The sequence below is a fragment of the Dreissena polymorpha genome, chromosome 2 (genome assembly GCF_020536995.1).
Source record: "Dreissena polymorpha isolate Duluth1 chromosome 2, UMN_Dpol_1.0, whole genome shotgun sequence".
Classification (NCBI taxonomy): Eukaryota; Metazoa; Mollusca; class Bivalvia; order Myida; family Dreissenidae; genus Dreissena; species Dreissena polymorpha.
Window position 1 is genome coordinate 123222292 of NC_068356.1, and position 21665 is coordinate 123243956.

Below are 21665 nucleotides of genomic sequence, written 5' to 3' on the forward strand. Positions count from 1 at the left end.
TGGGCGACAAGCGTTTTTAAGCGCTTTATAATGTAAACGATATTGATTGATTGGTTATCCATAAACGATCCTACACTTTTAGGCAGGCTTGTTATCTCGCTTGTTTAACTAGAATGTATTATTTTTCCTTAGAATCTGTCGAGTTTTTTATTGTCGTTTTACCAAATTGGGAACGCGTAATTGAAATATTTATGGTTTAACGTTGACGTCAATAGTAAAACTTAAGTGATATATGTTTACCGAAGTTACGATAAATTACCTAGAAAATCGTTTAATTCATATGATGAATACACACATTTTACCGAATTACGTAAATGTTTCGTTCATATATCACCGCTGTGGTTAATATAGCTGTCACACGCATAGTTACGCTCGATTGGTCAATGTCGGCTCGGGTACTACTTAAATGTATCCCGGATACTATACGGTATACTAAATGCCCCCCCCCCCACCCCCCGGTTCGGAAAATATACTAAAACGTACAAGAGTATTCTAACATTTAATTGGTCAAGATCGGCTGAGTTTAAAAAAAATTAATTATCTTAAAATTTATGTCAATAATTTTAATGGCCTCTATATTATCGGAATTCATATTCAAAATAGAAACTCGAGGCAGGTTTTTCTCAAAGAGAATTTTGTTTAGTATCGCGTAGCGCGTTTTACGACATCGGATTTTGGGCGGGGAAAAAAACTCCGGTAAAGTCTAAATTGGCCGGGTACGTTATAGTATATTTTCCATACCCGGGGTACATTTAAGTCTACTTAAGAGTACCCGGGGTACTTTTTAGTAGTACCCGAGCCGACAATGACCAATCGAGTCATAGTTTCATGTAGCAAGCTATAAAATATAATGATTCACAGTTTAGTAATGACGTGTAATGGACTATCTAGTGGACCAATCCATAATGGCAATACTAAATAGTTCTTTTCTACGTCGTTCAAGAAACAACTTAAATTTTAATTCTGATAATAAGATAACCATTTACAACTCACCAGGATTGGCAGTGCTGTTCATTAAGTTATTGTTTATTCGATGATTAACTTCGATGAGGTTGTAATGACAACATAATTATGCTGATAAACTCAATAAACGCGCAACTGAAATAAGACATACAATTTGTTTGCGGTGCTTAGATTTGGGGCCTTTTTCTGCATTGTTTAATAGAATTGTGAAGCGATTTTGGAGACCTTAGTCAATAACCTACCATGAATAAACATTATTCAAGGAAGAGCCTCGAGATAATTCTTTCATCCATATGTACTCAATTGTTTACATGTATTAGTAATTCCTTTTTTCATACATGGTACTAGAATAAAGCGTTTGGATACATGCTTTTCTAACTGAATATCTAAGTTAAAATAGTAAAAATCCTCTACAGTTAAGATAAAAAGGTTTATTAAACAATTAATTCGTTCACTATCATTATGTGAAACAGCAATGAAGTTGAGCATTTAAAAGGTTGAACCTTTGTGCAATATTGCCCGACTTGTTCTCTATTTGTCGAGGTACTTAAATGTTGTTTTTTCCCAGTTAGTATCATACCAGAACATAACGTTTAATGCTGATATAACTGAAATATCAGTTATGCTCTCTTCAATTATTCATAATATACACGACACTTTGGTTCTTATCGACGATTTAGAAAATATATCCAGAGCGCTCGCCTCTAATCGGTTCAGTGAAATGACGCGTTCGTAATTCAAAATAATCCACGCTTTTGTGAGAAAACAATATTCGCGCTGTTGCACGCGCTGTTGTATGGGATACCAAAGGGGTCGAAACTTTAACTTCTGCTCGAGCAGAAAAAAATGCTGCTCGAGCAGCATTTAAATGCTGCTCGACCAGCAAAATGCTGCTCGAGCAGCAAATTTACTGCTCGACCAGCATTTTTTTCTGCTCGTGCAGAAAAATCCTGCTCGACCAGCATTTATTTTTAGATTATGGCATTAGCCAATCAGAACTCTTGTTATATTTGCCTTTTGGTGCGAAACTGGTTTGTTTGGAAAAAATGGCTGCTGCCATGATGGTGCCTTTTTCACATCTTCTGCAAGTTTATGTGACGACCTGTTTAAAGTTTAACATTGACACGCGGTAAGTGCTTTATATTTTGGCTGCAAACTAGTCGATCAAAAAATTGTTGCCATTCGCTTAATAAGAAAATCGATCATAAATGTCTAACGGCTGTTAAAACTTTTGCGAAAATCACGACGATGACTGATAAGAATTGCTCAATGGGTGCGCAAGTGTAGGTTCTCTGTTTCTATCGATTTATTTTCTTAATGATTCTTAATAATTGCTTCCGTCACAGGGGCCGATTGCCTGTGATTGTGCCTTTCTGGTTAACATTGTTTACGTTTCTCGTTCTCCCCATACATGTCCTAACTTTTACAATTATCCAAAATATCATGTCTGTTAACCAGTTCTAAGTGCCCCAGATAAGCTGCGTATCTGCGTCTTTCACCCTATTAAAATGTTTAAAAATGCAAAGAAATACAATTATCATGAGTATTGAAAACGCAACCAATTTGACTTTTACACAAATTTGTCAAATTAACGATACAAAACTTCGATTAAAAATGATTTGCTCATTTTAGGTATTTTCTCTTTGGAATTATTATTGAACGCGGTGACGCTTACATTCAGCAAGCTCAGCAAACGGTCATAGTTATTCAAACGCTATGCGTTTTCAATCTGACCTAATTCGTCGCCCATTGTGCATGTATTTGTAAAGCGTCTGTACTTTCAGTTTCTATTACAATGCGAAATAAAAATAGCTAAGAGAGGTCAAAAGACGTCCGAGAATGTTGCGCCAAAATATCAGCTGATCGCAAACTTTTTTGAATCAAGAAAGCAAGAGCCAATAAGTGCCGAATCATTCGTGTTATCGATTTTGTTAGAAACTGTGTATACAGCAGTTGAGTTGACATCCAAAAAACATGATGGAAAGTCTGTGACTTAACAAACCTGTCAAAAGTATAAAAAGGCATGTCATTGGTTAGAAATTGTCGACATTTTTTAAAGTTTATATCATGGACAGTTTAAAGGATTAAAGATATTAGGAAACATCAGTTTATTAAAATTTATGATGATAGTTTACAGTTCTATTGAATCAATACAAGTGTGCAGCGTCAACGGAAGTAAATCAGCAATTATTTTAAGGTATGCATTTTTATTACTCATTTCACTCTATATGAAGAATGAAATCACCCTATTTTTCAAAATCAATGGTTGAAAACCCTATTTCCCAAATAATTATCTGGGGCACTGAGTTCTCAAGGACTTTTCTCAATTTCAATGTAAATTATTTTTCACCGAGGCCAATTAGCTTGTTCAAAGCTAACAACAGGTAAAATGTGAGTTGTGTCTGAATTACAAGTTGTTAAATTTTTCATAATTGAAATGTTTACAATTTACTATTTATTGAATAACTTGGCAGTGGATAATTAAGTTCTGGGATGTTATTTTCAGTTCTGAACTGCGAAAAAATTGCATAATAATAACATTGGTGGCACTATTATGAGTTACCTTTCATCTGTCCTTCCATTTAAATGTCCCTAAAGCAGACTTCCCAAACTTTGCAGAAAGAGTTTAGGCATTGTTTTACACACTCATTTTAACCATGGCATGCTATTGTACAACATGTCTTGACGGAAATAATTTCGAAAAAAAAATATTTGCAGGAAATAATTTTTTCATTGCGAATCGTTTGTATCTTTTTATCTTTATTCTGAAATGCCCCTCTTAAGAATAATGTCATGTATAGCTGGTTTAGAATTAAGGATGATGATATGTCCTAACAGCATTTTGTCATGTCATTAACTGTACTTCTTAACCTACATGTATTTGAATATTCAGTCCCCATATAACTACGCCCATATGTTGTGGACATATTCATACAAGAATACAAACAGGAATATGTATTGGAGTTTGCTGTATAAATTGACAGTCAATCGGAGGGTAACAGGTTTATTTTTAACCAGATGTGAGGAACTAAACGCAATTTGCAGGGAAAAATATATATCCCTTAATACCACTTAAGTATATTTGCATCAAAGGAGCTCTGGTGTCGTGAGGTTGAAGAAACTAGTGTTGAATCTAAAACATTAAGCATCATGAACTCAAAAGTGAGAAGCCAAGTCAGACACCGCTAAATGTAAAAAAATCTGTCAGATGTTTGGTCTGACAGGCTAGGAAATTCTGTCAGACTGAAGGATAATTTTTGGATTCTACTTATTAGCATACCTGATAATAGCATATTTATGTTATTAGCATATAGAATGTCAAAGCACAGATTAATTCTTATATTTTAATGTATTTTTCTTCTATTAATAGCATAATTTTTAACCCCAATATTCAGAATTCACTTAAAGTCTTTATAGCATATAGAACATTCTCAGAATGCCAAGAAAATATGCTTTAAATCTGCTAAAAAATGCTCAAATGCAAATGCAAATACCTTAGAATACAATTCCATTTGATAAATAGTTATCTTAAACATCAATCATATACAATGTTGCATTTACATTTCACTTTGACGATCAATTATTAACAGATTTGATTTATTGTATGCCCCCAGTTGCTATATTTATGCTAAAATGTGTGTTCCTGTTAATAGCATATCCCTGTTATTAGCATAATTTTTGCTGACATGGTATGCTAAGAACAGGAATCCACTGTAGCAACATATTAATCAGGTATTATGGTTTGAATCCGTGAACTATTATTTTTAATGGTGAAAGAAAATCTCCATTGCGCGTTTTCAAAAATTCCTAATCAAGCTTGGTAAAAGAACACACAGAATAGCAAATTTATTACAGCGCCAAGTTACGGGTAAAAATGATTGATATTTTTTATATTCCGTAAAGACAAATGCCGCATCATATCCTATGGGTGATTTAAAAAATAATGAAGCCTAAATAAAACATGCATTTATTTTCATACCATTAAGCATGTTTGAGTTCTTTTTCTATCTTACAGAAGTGTTTCCATGTGATTAACTTAAATGTGAAAATTCTTCTCAATAACTTGCTTCATTAACAAAATATATTGAACAATATCCTTAAAGCGGGTATATACGATTTTTATATGTGCTGAATTGTAAAATATTGATACAAATATGTTATAATAACGCACAATTTGCAAGAAAAATGATACATTTAAGACGAATTTCATAAAATACAGCAAATACAAATTAGCGCACCGAGCCGATTGTGACGAAGATAATTCGTAATTATTTTCCTACAATAACCGATGCATTCGTCTTTTTTGTAAGTGTTCATGTGTCGTATGAATCGATATCGCTGCAGGAATTTCAAATGAACCGTTAAACTAAATTTAGATTCACATCGTACATGCATGATATACATGCTGGCGAATTCGGCTGTACAGCCTTTTTCGATTTCAGAATTAAATATCTGGCTTATTTAGCATTTTTTGACCCATGTTCTTCTTAACTTGTATTTTAGTTTATATTGAAATATATGTATAATAAGTTTTTTACACATTTTATATTTATTACTAAATATTTGATAAGATCGTATATACCCGCTTTAAAATTGCCCCAAGTGTACTGGTTTTGCTTGACATTTTTTGTAAAAGGCAATTTTCAATTTTATACTTCAATAAAACTTTCAGAAATATAAGGTATTGCCAGATTTGTTTGTTTTGGATTAAGCTTCAACACCTTGTTTCGGAGGCATTTTTTCTGTATTATATATGACTAAGTTACACAAAGTTAAAGCAGGTTTTCATCCGGGGATTCGAGAAAATATCATAACACATTCTATTTAAAAGGTAGATTCTAATTAGTTTGTATTATACATCAGCGGCTCGACTAGAGCCAATCAAAAGACTTGCTGGAGTCTTCAAGCCTCATTCGGTTAATTTAACTCAGCGTTCATTGCTACACTTTTGACTCATACACAAGATGGTTTGTGCTTATCGTGATTCGCGAATGCGGTAATGGAAACAGTTCAGCAATGCGTCCGAGTGGACGCACATATTTCAAAACGATGCGTCTATTTCGATATTAATTTGTGCGTCATAGATGCGAGACGCACATGGAGATTATACCCTGGAATAACTAAATCAACAAAAGGTTACCAGACAACAACTTTTGAATGACCCACGTACATTTGTTCAAAACACATTAAATTAAAAATTAATATTTATTATAATGTGATACATTGTAATGGTTTAATTATACTCTTAGCATTGAAGTGCAATTTTATGCCTGGGACTTCCAAAATTTAATGCTTACAAATGGCTAACATGAGAAGGCTGAACTCCAAGGTCAAAGTCGCACTTACAGGTCAATAGTCAAATATGGCTATTAACAGGTTGTGTTTGACATAAGCGTAGTTTTGCGACAAAAGTGGAATGTGGGGGCAACTGTACCTTATGAACACGTCTTTTTTTTTAGGTCTATCATATTTTTCTTTTACTAAGTTCATGCCTTCTATCAGGTAAATTTGTGTCCGTGAACTCATATGAGCTCTTAAGGGCCATCATGGCCCGCTTGTTATGTTAAAGGGATCTTTTCACGCTTTGGTAAATTGACAAAATTGAAAAAAGTTGTTTCAGATTCGCAAATTTTCGTTTTAGTTATGATATTTGTGAGGAAACAGTAATACTGAACATTTACCATGGTCTAATATAGCCATTATATGCATCTTTTGACGATTTTAAAACCTAAAAATTATAAAGCGTTGCAACGCGAAACGATTGAATAATTTGGAGAGTTCTGTTTTTGTCGTTAAATTTTGTGAAACTACGAAGATTGCTTATATAAGGTATAAAATACGTCGAGTATGTGTACTGGGCGGAATAGCTCAGTAGGCTAAGGCGTTTTTACTTCAGGACTCTGGCATGACTCCAGGGGTCACTGGTTCGAAACCTGCTCCAGGCAATGTCCTTTTCCTTTTTTTAATTTTATTCTTGATTTTTTACTGGAGCTTTTACGATCCAATGTTTACAATTATCAATATAAAGCATTTAATGAATAAGTTAAAAAAATGCCAAAATCTGTGAAAAGGCCCCTTTAAATAGCTACTTTATTTCAAAAATCTGTAAAATTGATAATTTTTAAATGTGTGAAAACAACACAGACTTCAATTGGTATTAGTCTAATTAAGTCTACAACAAACATTTGACATTTTGCAATACATGTATAGCAAAACCATAATTTATATTTAATGAAATTTTATATAATACAGTTTAGAAAATGTCAATATGTGTGTCACACAAATAATAGAACATACATTATGCCACAGTGGATGATTGGTGTTTGAGACGCAGTTCGTAGTTCGGAAGACGCGCAAAAGCAACTCACAAAGTGTTGATTATTTTAGTGTTTATTTTCATAAAGTACTCAATTAACAGCAATAATAACAATTATCTTTAGATAACACAGTTCTGACACACAGTATTAATTGTTTAGTTAAATTAATGTTTGTTTAGAAGCAATGTTTTCTTGTTACGTTTAATGCAATTTATATATGTATCACAGAATAACACAAAGTCAAGTAAACAAGGACTTGACACATTTTTATCCCCCGCCAAAGGCGGAGGGATATAGTTTTGGTGTTGTCCGTCAGTCTGTCAGTCTGTCATCTGTTAGTCCGTCCATCACAAACTTTTCAGGTCTATATCTCAGAAACTATAATTATAAGAATTTGCATCATGAAACTTAATGAATTTATAGATATCAATGAGGAGAAGTGCCGTGTAGAAGAACCATAACCCTACACTTTCTTAAATAAGGGTTATTGCTCTTTGTTGTTTTTGTATGATGTAACTTTTCAGGGCTATATCTCAGACACGATACAAGATTTCAACATGAAACTTCATGGGCGTATAGATATTAATAAGGAGAAGCTCCATGCACAAGAACCATAACCCTTTACTTTCTTAAATGAGAGTTATTGCCATTTGTTGTTTTTGTATGATGTAACTTTTCAGGGCTATATCTCAGATATGATACAAGTTTTCAACATGAAACTTCATGGGCGTATAGATATTAATAAGGAGAAGCTCCATGCACAAGAACCATACCCCTACACTTTTTTAAATAAGAGATATTGCCCTTTGTTTTTTTGTATGATGTAACTACAAAAAAGTAAGAAAAGGCACAACCCTACAAATAAGCTTTAATTAAGTTATTCACCCATCAATAAACAAAATTTATTTGGTGGGGGATATCAATTAAACGAATTTTCTTGTTGTTTATATTATAAAAGTGAGGACTTCATATAAAATTTATTTATTTGGTGCTCATATTCAACCATTTGTTTGCAAATAAGAATTTTCCCCAAAAATCTTTATGTAATTTAAAGTGAGGACTTAAGACACACAATTCATTTGATGAAAATAAAGACTTGTCCTACAATTTTTTTTTTGGAAAATAATTATTTTCTCAAATAAATGTGAGAACTTGATACACAATTCATTTGATCAAAATAATACTTTTCCTTCAATTACAATGTAGTTTTTTGTTTGTTAAATAAGATTTTTCTCAAAAACATTCTAATCGTTCAAAATGAGGACTTTACACAGAACTTATTTTATTATAAAAGTGAGGACTTGACACACAGATTGATTTATCATAAAAGTGAGGACTTAATGCACACTTCATTTTATCAAAATGATGATTTCCCCTTTAATTAGTTTTTTCAAAATAAGATCTTTTTAAAAAAAATATTTGCAATCAAAATGAGGACTTTACACAAAACTTATTTTATTATAAAAGTGAGGACTTGACACACATATTGATTTATCATAAAAGTGAGGACTTAATGCACACTTCATTTTATCAAAATGATGACTCCAGTTTTTTAAAATAAGAACTTTCTCAAAAAAATTCTTATCAATCAAAATGAGGACTTTACACAAAACTTATTTTATTATAAAAGTGAGGACTTGACATACAATTGATTTATAATAAAAGTGAGGACTTGATACACAATTCATTTTATCAAAATGATGACTTGCCCTTCAATTAGGGTTTTTGAAAATAAGAATTAACCTCCAAAAACTCTTTATTTCATCAAAATGAGTTCTTAACATACAATTCTTGGCAAGCATGTCTTATGAATCATTTCCTGAATACAATAATTAGATGGACACTGGACAGTTATGTAGATTGATGTTGTGATTAAGCTTTCGATTTTGTGATGCAGGAGATGATGCCAATGATTCACCATTAGAAGATATGACGGTAACAGTGGTCCAGAACTTGGCTCAACCAGAGTTCCACCAACATTGCAACATGCACACAACCAGCAAAACATACCAAGGTACTTGGGAGAGAAAATATTTGGTGCTCATATTCAACCATTCTTGTAAAACTTCAACGCGGACAAGTTTATGGAAGTTGTGACAAAGGATTGCTCTCTTTCTTGTGAAACAGCTGGTAAGGCTGGTGATGCCCCAGATGCACTAGAAGACATTAATTTTTAGCTTGTCTATTGTATATGAAATATATATAGTGGAGCTATCCTACTCAACCCGGGATCGGCTTCCCGTAAGCGTAAGCGTGCAAATGTTAAAGTTTGCTTACTACCCCAAATATTTTCTATGTCCCTTGACAAATTTCTTAAATATTTTGCATACTTTTTTACCAACATGACCCCAACTTACAAACAATAGCAGACAACTGTATCAATCATTTTATAAGAATAATGGCCTTTTTTCCACTTAGAATATGCATATTATTAATAACTCTATGTAAAAGTTTGCGAACCACCCCAAATATTTCCTATGTCCCTTGACATATTGCTTTAATATTGTGCATACTTCTTTACCAACATGACTCAAATTTGACCCTGCCTTGGGGGGTCAAAAAATTGAAAATTTGCTTATTATATAAGGCCTATTTTGTGAAACTTTAAAAATCTTTACATCCATAACCATTGGGCCTAGGGCTACCAAATTTGGTATGTAGTGACATCTAATAGTCCTCTACCAAGTTTGTTCAAATTATGCCCCTGGGGTCAAATTTGACCCTGCCCTGGGGGTGTCAAAAATCGAAAATTTGCTTACATAAGGCCTATTTTGTGCAAACTTTAAAAATCTTCTTGTCCTAACCGTATGGCATAGGGCTACCAAATTTGGTATGTAATGACATCTTATGGTCCTCTACCAAGTTTGTTCAAATTAAGCCCCTGGGATCAAATTTGACCGTTCCCCAGGGGTCACAAAATTGAACATATGCTTATATTGGGCCCATTTTGTGCAAACTATACAAATCTTCTTGTCCATAACCATTGGACCTATTTCTACTAAATTCGGTAGGTAGTGACATATAATAGTTCTCTACCTATTTTGTTCAAATTATGCCCCTGGGAACAAATTTGACCTTGCTCCAGGGGTCACAAAAATGAACATTGCTTAAATAAGGCCTATTGTGTGCAAACTTTAAAAATCTTCTTGTTCTTAATTATAGAGCCTAGGGCTACTAAATTTTGTATGTAGTGATATCTAATAGTCCTCTACCAAATTTGTTCAAATTATTTCCCTGGGCTCAAATTTGACCCGGCCCCGGGGGTCACAAAACTGAACATATGACGTTTACCAGGGCTCGACATTAAAGGTAGTCCGACTGTCCGGGACAACCAAATTGTTAGTCCGGACAAGTAAGTAAAGAATTTGCTAGTCCGACGGGACAAGTGGTCATTATAATTGTATAACTTAGAAAAAATGCCTTTAAGGTAGTGCACCTCTAATGGGCACATATCCAAATATAATATAATTAATTATTTTCTTAATCAGCATCATTTCACTGAACTACATGCACATTTGTAGGTAGGCTTTCCATGCTTTTTAAAAAAATATACCGATTTTTTCAAAACCACCCCCACGCTCGGCTTTTGTCCAGTTTATTTTCACCCCTGGGGTATATAAAATTCCATAATTCATTCAAATTTCCAAATATGGGCATGCAGTTGGTGTGTACAGATGCTGTAAAGGTGTTTAAAGTTTAAACAAGATGAAATAAGTATTCTTTTACAGACATTTATTTTTTACAATTTTTTATCTATGGAAGAGCACCATGAAATGTAAGTGATTTCAGCCAAGTAAAAATTGGGTCGGTTAAAAACAAAGTGTCATAAAATTCAAAATAGTATCATTTAAGTCATATTTTTAACTTAGTTTTTATAGAAACACTATATACAGCAAAAATACCAAGAACTAGACAGATTTACCGTTTACTTTTTGATATAAAAATAAAAATGCAACATGCATGGTTCGTATTTTCAACAGTAAATCACCCAATTTCGCCATAACGTTGTTTTAATTTTAATAATTGAAAAATTTGCATAAAAATTGCAACATATTCAACAATAAATATAGCTTATATGCCATATTAAATCAAATTACGTTAGAAAATAAATAAAACGCGTCGCAAAAAAGTATACGTCGTCGGCAGGATTCGAACCTGCGCGGGAATATCCCAAAAGATTTCTAGTCTATCGCCTTAACCACTAGGCTACGGCACCTAATAGTAGGCTCTTCAACCTTCGAAGAAATCGCGGGAAATCATTAGAGGTGCACTACCTTAAAGCCATTATTTCTGTGGAGATATTACTCAATTTTGTATACGTTTAATCGTCGAAGCCCGAGATGTTCCGATAGTTCCATGTGATACATGTACTACACTGTACTGTTCACAAGGGAAGCAACCCTTAACATTTTTTTCTTTGCCAAGATAACAAGAATATTCTCCCTTGTAAAGAATATGCATTTTACGACACCGGTACACACCGATCTTACAGACAATTAAAGTAGTGACGTCCTCTCTATGTATAGAATGATTTTGTTTTTTTAAATATCAGTTAAGTACTGTACATATACATCACTTTTAACATTTTCTTTTTGATGTTGGCAAAAAACAAGTTTTTGTCAGGTATTATGGCTTTGTATAATGTTTAAAAATCAATAATCTTGAGTTTTCCTGTTATTCTAGTCAGTTCTTTTTGTATTGAAATTGCCTACAATTATGTTTGTATGTATTTTGAACGATTCAAGTCTTTATGATTTGAGCATTTTGTATTATTTCATTATTTTTGCAAAGTACTGAGCAGAATAAGATATAATGGTCAGGACAAGTTGCTTTTTGGTCAGGACAAGTGAAATTAAGGTCTACTTGTCTGACTGGACAAGTGGCTTCAAAAGTTAATGTCGAACCCTGTTTACCAGTGGAAATTACTGCGGCCGTTTGGCTGTGACCAACAACAACATCAACATCTTGTAAACATGAGATAAAACCCTGTAATTTAGTGCCATTTTAGGTCAGATGGTGACTGCTTACAAAGGCATTGAAGTAAGAACATATGTGTTAGGTGAGTGATAAAGGGCATTTTTTCAATCTTGTCTAAAAAAATTCATAAATATAACAATGTTTCATTATAAATTTCTGCTTGAAAAGAGAGAATATGTATTGCTTAAATAAGGTTTATAGTAAATTAAAAACAGCGTTATTACATGTATATCCCTTTAAGCTACTGTAATCCTTTAGTTCAGAAACATTTCAAACAGCTTTATGGGGAACAAAATAATGTTCTATGGTCCAACTAGTTTGTATAATGTTTTAAAACTATTCAATATTCCCCACAGGATTTTGAATAGCTCAACAAATGAGATATTTTACACCCAAAGAAGATTCCTTTGTGTGAAATAGACATGCTCAAATATCCACAAACATTTTTTATGCTCCCCCAAAATTTATTTTGGGGGGAGCATATTGTCGCCGCTTCTTCTGTTCGTCTGTGTGTCCGTCCGTGCACAATTTTTGTCCGGGCTATTTCTCAGCAACTCATGACCGGAATTCAATGAAACTTTATGGGAAGTTTCACTACCAAGAGGAGATGTGCATATTATCAGCGGGTTCTGGTTGGATGATTTTTCACAGAGTTATGGCCCTTTGAAATTTTCCATTAACTGTACATATAGTGCAATTCTTGTCCGGGCTATTTCTCAGCAACTAATGACCGTAATTCAATGAAACTTTATGGGAAGGTTCACTACCAAGAAGAGATGTGCGTATTATTAGCGGGGTCTGGTCGGATGTATATTCACAGAGTTATCGCCCTTTGAAATTTTCTATAAAGCAATTATTGTCCCCCCAACTAAAAAAAAACCTTTGGGGAGCATTGATCACCGGTCTCCGACGGTTTCTTGTTTTATTATGTTTCCTTTAAGCTGAATAATGTTCAATATGATATTTAAGCAAATTAGCCAATGGTTTATTTAACCCATTCCAATAAGAATTGGAAACTTACCAACATTTTATTTGTATAACTTTATGTGCAATTTGCATGTCAGATTTTTGTGAATTAGTAGCTTTGATATTGCAATTGTTTAATTACTGTAATTTTAATCATACTTACAAAACCTTTAAAATCAATGCTATTAAGTTTCTATATATGAAGAAGACGACGCAGAAGAAGAGGACAAGGATGCATTCTACGACGCCTTCAAAGTGTTTCAAAGGACATCCCCCAACACGACATGCTGATGTTGCTCGGCGACTTCAATGCTAAGGTTTGCTGCGACAACAAAGACAAAAAGAGGACCATGGGAAGACATGGAGTGGATGTGATCACCAACAACGGGGAGAGACTAGTCAATTCTGCCAACAGAACGACTTGGTCATAGGAGGGACCCTGTTAGCGCACAAGGAGATCCACAAACTTACATGGACATCACCAGACAGCAGGACCCAGAACCAGATCGACCACATCATCATCACCTACACAAGGTCGATATATCGAATTAAATATATCATGCGTCGCCGCGACTGTCAAGAAAAATATTGTGCGTCGCCGCGACTTTTAAGAAAAATATCGTGGGTCGCCGCGACTGTCAAGAAAAATATCAAGTATCGCTTCGTGTTTCTAGTTTCGCCCTTGATGAAAGAAGTGCAAGATTATATATGGCACTATCAGGATTCCGTATGTTTTAGTATTTGCTCCTTGTTGTCCTGGGTATTGAACCCTCAGGGCAGGCAAGTCTAGTGGTTATGTTTTAGTATTTGCTTCTTTTTGTCCTGGGTTATGAACCCCCAGTGCAATTTTTGTTTGTATGCCCCCAGTAGGGTGGAATATGGCAGTTTTACTGTTCATCCAATTGTCTGTGAAGTGAACTATTTCTAAATTTGTTAAGTGCTTGATTTAAAATATGTAATTACCACTAAATGTAGATGTAAAATGACACAATTTTCAATCGAAGTTATGTAAATGTTCCTGAATTATTTGCACATGCACTAAACCATGGCAGATTTGCAAAGCCTCTGACAAAGCAATAGATGGTTTACGTGGGTAATGTCTTTGACATATCTTTCTTTTCTTTTTTATTTGAGACATCTTCAGAAACAACGATAATTATTTGTAAAAATGGTTGAGTGTATGAGTGCACATTTGTGTGTCTGTTACTGTATGTATGTGTGTGTTCGGGTTTGTACAGACAGTAACTACATCATTCAGCACATCATTCAGCATGCAATTTTAAAATTAATAATTACAAAAGACCATCATTAGGAGGCGGTGTTTAACATGTAACACCTGTCTACCTTACTTAAAGGTCAAGGGCACACTTACAGGTCGAAGGTAAAATTTGTCCAAACTGTTACTTTGTCATTAATGGAGCAATAACTGACAACAAATGTTCACCAGTTTGTGTTAAGACCCATGTTCCCGGCTCAAAGTCAGACTAAAAGGTCAATGGTCAATCCAAACTGATACTTCAATAGTAATTATGCACTTCTTAAATAACTTGCCAAATGTGTTTAACAGTTACATGTAGAAACCTCTTTCATGTTCCCTTAAAGGTTAAGGTAACACTTAGATGTCAGTTGTCATATTTGAGCATTATACAGCTTGGCGAAACTGAAAAATGGTCACGCATAAGGCATGTCTCCCTAATAATAATTACAGCGTATTATTTTCAGGTTTGCAAAAATGATATATTTTGATGTCAGATAGATCATGTGTTATTGCTAATTTAAACAAATTCATTTCAACATGCAATTTCAGCTAAGTAACCAGTTTATGTGATTTGCATAATAATAGCGTGTTCATGTCAACTTGTCAGTGTTATAGTTTATTGTACGTGTATTTCATATTCCTTTTTATTCACTTGTTTGAGAAATGGCTGAAATAAGGAAACATCAGACTTAATCCAAAGCATAAAGTTGTCCACCAAAAATGGACTGAATACAATTTTACATTTATGCTAACTTAATGGCAGTAATAAAAAGCTTGATGGGACAGTCAAGGTCACAAAGATGGCTTGGGACAGCTCTGGTTTGTTTACACCCCTTTTCAGTGTTTACATCCTGTATGCCAAGTAATAATTACTTTACCTTATTAGTGCACATAGCTTTTTAAAGGGGTTTATGGAAAGGGGTTTTATCCTCTGTATAACACTTGCTTTTTTCTTAATATTTTGTTATGTATTTCATTTTCATTTTATGTGATTCAATTGAAAGATGGAATTAACAAATTCCAAAGCAGGGTATTTATCATACAAAGAAACATGATATTCCCGTGGTAACTAAATTTACATTTATAATGATATAAAAATTTAACATTTCCTAACCATATCAGCTATAATCTCTTTTCAGTCGAATAAAACTTTACTGCCATGTCATGTGGTGAATTAAAAAATAACATTTTTTTGGTGTTAATATGATACCATTAACAACTCTGTCATATAATTTTGATATCACATACCACATCAATTATGTTAATTCGTTTAGGATAGGTGGATTTATTTCAGTTGGATAGCATATATTCAGGTGTTCAGTAGCCTGGTAGGCGCCTTGTATATCATTAAAAGCGGGATAGCATCTTAAAATGTCACATTCAAATGAAATATCACTTTTCACATAGTTTATAGTCACAATGAAACATGTTTGTCTATATTTGTGTATTTGGTATTGCAGGGTATGTTTGTATCACCTGTAGTGATAGCTCTATTCTGTTTACCCTCTGTATACAAAAAACGATCTTGATGAGAAAAGACAGAAACAAACATGTACCGGTATTATTTCTGTAATGCCTTTCTATAATGGACAAAGAAATCTTGATATAATACTCTTAATTTTCTTTTTTGTTTGTATTCAGTGTACTTATTGCTAATGCTTAACCAGGAAATATGAATAAAAGTATGTTTTCATATAACCTTGAAACCTGTGTTGAAAAAGAGAATGTTTTTTTTTTAATTTAGGACAATTTTTTGGTCTGTGTAGCCCTTATTTCACTAAAATGGACATGTTTTATTTTCAATAATCAGATTTTTCTTGTAATCAGATGGCATCGAAGAGTCGAAAAATTGTTAATATGTCAAACTAAGGATATCTGAGCTGAGATTCAATTTGTTAACTTATAATATGATTTGAAAAAATCTCAACAAGATGCTATGCAAACTATGTGTAATTTACTGATATTTTAGTCATAAAGCACAGTGTATTAGAATTTATCATACCACCACATTGATATCTGCCTGATAAAACGTTGCATGATATATTTTTAGCTCACTTGAGACTAGAAGCACATGAGGACGCTCCAACCCAACCCTCAAACCATAATCTGGGACAAGACTATACGCACATGAGGACGCTCCAACCCAACCCTCAAACCATAATCTGGGACAAGACTAGACGCACATGAGGACGCTCCAACCCAACCCTCAAACCATAATCTGGGACAAGACTATACGCACATGAGGACGCTCCAACCCGACCCTCAAACCATAATCTGGGACAAGACTAGACGCACATGAGGACGCTCCAACCCAACCCTCAAACCATAATCTGGGACAAGACTAGACGCACATGAGGACGCTCCAACCCAACCCTCAAACCATAATCTGGGACAAGACTATACTCACATGAGGACGCTCCAACCCGACCCTCAAACCATAATCTGGGACAAGACTAGACACACATGAGGACGCTCCAACCCGACCCTCAAACCATAATCTGGGACAAGACTATACGCACATGAGGACGCTCCAACCCGACCCTCAAACCATAATCTGGGACAAGACTATACGCACATGAGGACGCTCCAACCCGACCCTCAAACCATAATCTGGGACAAGACTAGACACACATGAGGACGCTCCAACCCGACCCTCAAACCATAATCTGGGACAAGACTATACGCACATGAGGACGCTCCAACCCGACCCTCAAACCATAATCTGGGACAAGACTATACGCACATGAGGACGCTCCAACCCGACCCTCAAACCATAATCTGGGACAAGACTATACGCACATGAGGACGCTCCAACCCAACCCTCAAACCATAATCTGGGACAAGACTATACTCACATGAGGACGCTCCAACCCAACCCTCAAACCATAATCTGGGACAAGACTATACGCACATGCTCTGGGACAAGACTATACGCATATGAGGAGGCTCCAACCCAACCCTCAAACCATAATCTGGGACAAGACTATACGCACATGAGGACGCTCCAACCCAACCCTCAAACCATAATCTGGGACAAGACTATACGCATATGAGGAGGCTCCAACCCAACACTCAAACCATAATCTGGGACAAGACTATACGCACATGAGGACGCTCCAACCCAACACTCAAACCATAATCTGGGACAAGACTATACGCACATGCTCTGGGACAAGACTATATGCACATGCTCAAAGCCCAGTTTTCCCAAAACGCAACTCAAATTTTAATGCTTCTCTTACTACATAGAAACCATACAGTGTGAACTTCATTTCAATTTGTAACCCTGATATAGTGATCAGTTATCTCAGCAGTCTCAAACATCTCACTTTTTATTATTCCCCTCAAAATCAGCATTCATATTGGCCGTAAAGAATGTCATAGTGGTATAAAATTGCATAAGCTAAAATTCACCAATCCATACAACTCCATCATCAGACATTCAGTTGCAACCATCCGTTATATAAATGAAATTTATGCAACTTTTAATTTATTCAACGTTTTCAAATAAATGAAATTCTTAACATATCATATCTTATTATCCATTCATTTGTAGCCGACCGTCAAATATATATCATACATCAAAACATGATACAAAATATATCAAATTTAAAACGCATTTCTACCGAACAAATGTTAAAACATATTCTAGGTCAATCACATTAAATTAAATATATACCCTACAAACACATAACTTTTGTTTATTATAATTTCTCAAATATCAAACATATTTTTTATAGGTCAATGACATAAAATTTTAACCCATTTATGCCTAGCGTCCTGAAAAAAAGGACTTGGCAAACAGCGTAGACCCAGATGAGACGCCGTATGATGCGGCATCTCATCTGGGTCTGCGCTGTTTGCTTTAAGGAATTTCTGTAAGAAATATTCTAAATATAGAAATAAATATACTAGACATCCCTAATTTTGGAAATAAATTGATCCAATCTAGAAGGATGGGAGAGTCCACTTGGCATAAATGGGTTAATGACTATTTGATTGAGAACATTACATCAACAAATAGCCTTCATCAGCTAACCAAACTGATGCGCTACCCTGTCTAATTGGGGATTAGCATGTGAGAGCATCATATGTCAGCGCTAATTAGATAATTAATCTATTTCCAACCGTAATTAATTTATGTATGAAAGGTCTTGTATTAGCAAGGTGTCCCATCAAGCAAATGACACACTTAAGATCAACCCTTTGCATGCTGGGAAATTTGTCGTCTGCTAAAATGTTGTCTGCTTAATTTCTTAAATTAGCATTTTCTTCGATTTGTTTTCAAAAAATACTATCAAAATAGCAAACAGTTTGGATCCTGGTGAGACGCCACGTTCTGTGGCGTCTCATCTGGATCCAAACTGTTTGAAAAGGCCTTCAAAATTTGGTTCCAGCACTGAAAGAGTCAAACAAACCATCAACCACTTTTTCAAAGGTGTATCATGACCCAGCAGAGGTTTGTATAACCCAGCTATGCAGGTTTATGACAATAATACAATGACCCTGTCACAATTTCCATTGAAGTAATGCATTATTGACTCTATCATTACTTTGTATAATGATTGGGTTATGATAGTATAGGTATTGATGTTTGTGTTAATTTGTATGGTATGCCAGTAGTGTAAATGTTGTAGTTTACATTAATCCTTTGCCAGTTTGTTTTCTGTTTTCTTTGGTTGGATTCTTATTGAATGACACTTAATTGTGTGTATTCTTTTACTTGATTTTTCATTATTTGGCAAGATTGTATTTCTTATTCTGTGACTGGATTCTTTATTCTTTGACTTGATTTCTCATACAATTTAGCAATTGTGACTGTATTCTGTATTTCATATTCTGTGACTCCTAGCTGGTTTTATTAATCTTTGACTTTATTTCTTATTAAGTGGATTCATGGATTGGATTCCCTATTCTTTCAATGGAATCTAAAATCCGTCCTTTTTGTCTGAATTCCCATATTATTTGACTGGATTATGTATTATTATATGTTTTTTTACTGTCTTACTGAATTTCTTGTTTATGCTATATACTTTATTAATGTACATAGCCGGATTCCTCATTTGTTTTCTTAAATCTGTAAGCTTAGTAGTCTTTGGCTTCATTTCTTATCCTTTGGGTTAATTCTTAGATCATTTTGCTAATTTTATTCTTTGGATTAATTACAATTTGTTTGTCTGGATTCTGTGTTGGCTTCATTTATCTATCACCTTCCATTCTTTGACTTGATAGGTTTCTATGTCTATACTGCACTCTTGGGATGTATTGATATGGCTTGGTTATGTCATCAGCAAACTTAAGATTTGTTTGAACTGGGGTAACAAACATTTAGTGCCTGTTGATGTTAAAGAAGGATGTCTAATGCTTTATCCTGGCAACTATCAACCAACCACATGCTGTTGTTTCAATCGCTTACTTTCATTTTATGAAAGTCCAATGTTTACTTCATGCATTTACTTCATGTGTGTTGTAAAGTACATTTTTAAAGTACATTTCTTTTAGGATGGAGATAAATTATTTTACCCTTTCCCACTCAGAAGCAAAGTGAAAATGGCTGTGTGCAAACAGCATAAACCAGAACAGCTTGCGAGTAACTCGAGTCACTTGCGGACTGTTCAGGTTTTATGCTGTTTGCTGCTCATCAGTATCTAAGGGATGGAAATGAAGCCTTTAAAACATGAATTCCATATGGCCATAAATGAGCTTGTCCGGGCCATAACAATGTTGTTCATTGTGAGATTTTAAAATCATTTGGCACATTTGTTCACCATTATTGGACGGTGTGTCGCGCGAAAGAATTACGTCGATATCTGCAACGTCAAGTTCACACTGTGAGTTCAAAGGTCAAAAATGGCCATAAATGATCTTGTCCGGGCCATTACTATGTCATTTATTGTGAGATTTTAAAAAAACCTGGTACATTTGTTCACAGTCATTGGACGATGTGTCATGCGAAAGAATTATGTCGATAACTCAAAGGTCTAGGTCACACTTGGAGTTCACAAGTAAAAAAATGGCCATAAATTTGGACGGCATGTCATGCGAAAGAATTCAAGATTTCAAAAGTCGAAATGGCCATAAATGATAATGGCATTATAATTCTAAAAAATCGCCATAAATTTAATTCTCTTGTTTTGTGAAGACAGCATGCAAAATAGTCTGTGTCAATGCGGCACGTGGGGGTATACGTGGGGGTATACATCACGTCTGTGACAAAGCTCTAGTTTGCTTAGTAAAGATCTTCATTAACTTTTATTCAACAAAATGATGGGAGAATGTAGAATATAATCATCGTACCTTTCTGTTGGTGCATTGGTTTTTAGAGCCTTGCATTTTCCTTTTATTTATAAAGGTCATGATATTTCAAACTGTGTTATAGAGTCCCACTTTTGTCAAATAACCCTGAAAATTAGGTTAAACAAGAAGATTACTCATATTTTAATTTAGTAATGTGTCATATAATGAAATACAGCATTCTCTTTGCTCCATTATATTATTTTGTATAAAAAGTAGTTTTTTTGTGTCTTAATGTGATTGTATATTTATGATGCATAAAACATGAATACCTTTCACTGTCAAACTATCGTTCTTGCAATTTTATTTTCAGAAATAGTATTTTTTGTGAACACTTAATCTAGTGAATATAATGCTTTTCTTATTGCAAACAAATGTTGTTTTTTACGTTATGTATGAATGACTTTTACTTTATTTCCAGACTGCCGAATGTTTGGTCAGGAAAAAGCATCCCACAATGTTGCGACAGGCCCATGTTTCAGTTTATCGAGACTAGTCGTGAAACACAGACTTCTGATTCATGGAGTGCGGCAAACATATCTGTGCGACTCGTTCACTCCACTGTAAAGACCCGCACGGCATTAAAATGGATATCAGCCGACGTTTGCAAACTATGACTGCATGAGGTCTGCGTCTCACAACCTACATCCCAAGATAGCTTTGTGTGTGATGTTTGTATTGAACAATATAGTTGATGTATTGAAACCAGGCTTTAAAAATAAATCAAGGTCAACTACAATTTAAAATTAAAACTAGAAATGGCGCGGCAGAGGCCGACGAGTATCCCCACGCCGCATGTTTGACCCAGGGGCGCCCTAGGTTTGGTAATGGGGCCATGCATAGTCGAGGCTTTGTTGATTCTGGTGGCGGTGAAAATGTTAAAATCGAAG

At 34.6% G+C, this 21665-nt stretch overlaps 1 long non-coding RNA gene across 1 annotated transcript; it reads left to right on the top strand.

Moving 5' to 3' along the window:
- The first annotated feature begins 1931 nt into the window (after window positions 1–1931).
- On the top strand, window positions 1932–21364 carry LOC127868840 (uncharacterized). Its single transcript, XR_008044268.1, has 3 exons — window positions 1932–2092; window positions 9178–9294; window positions 21197–21364. It is a non-coding gene; the product is annotated as an uncharacterized LOC127868840 (long non-coding RNA).
- Window positions 21365–21665: the final 301 nt, after the last annotated feature.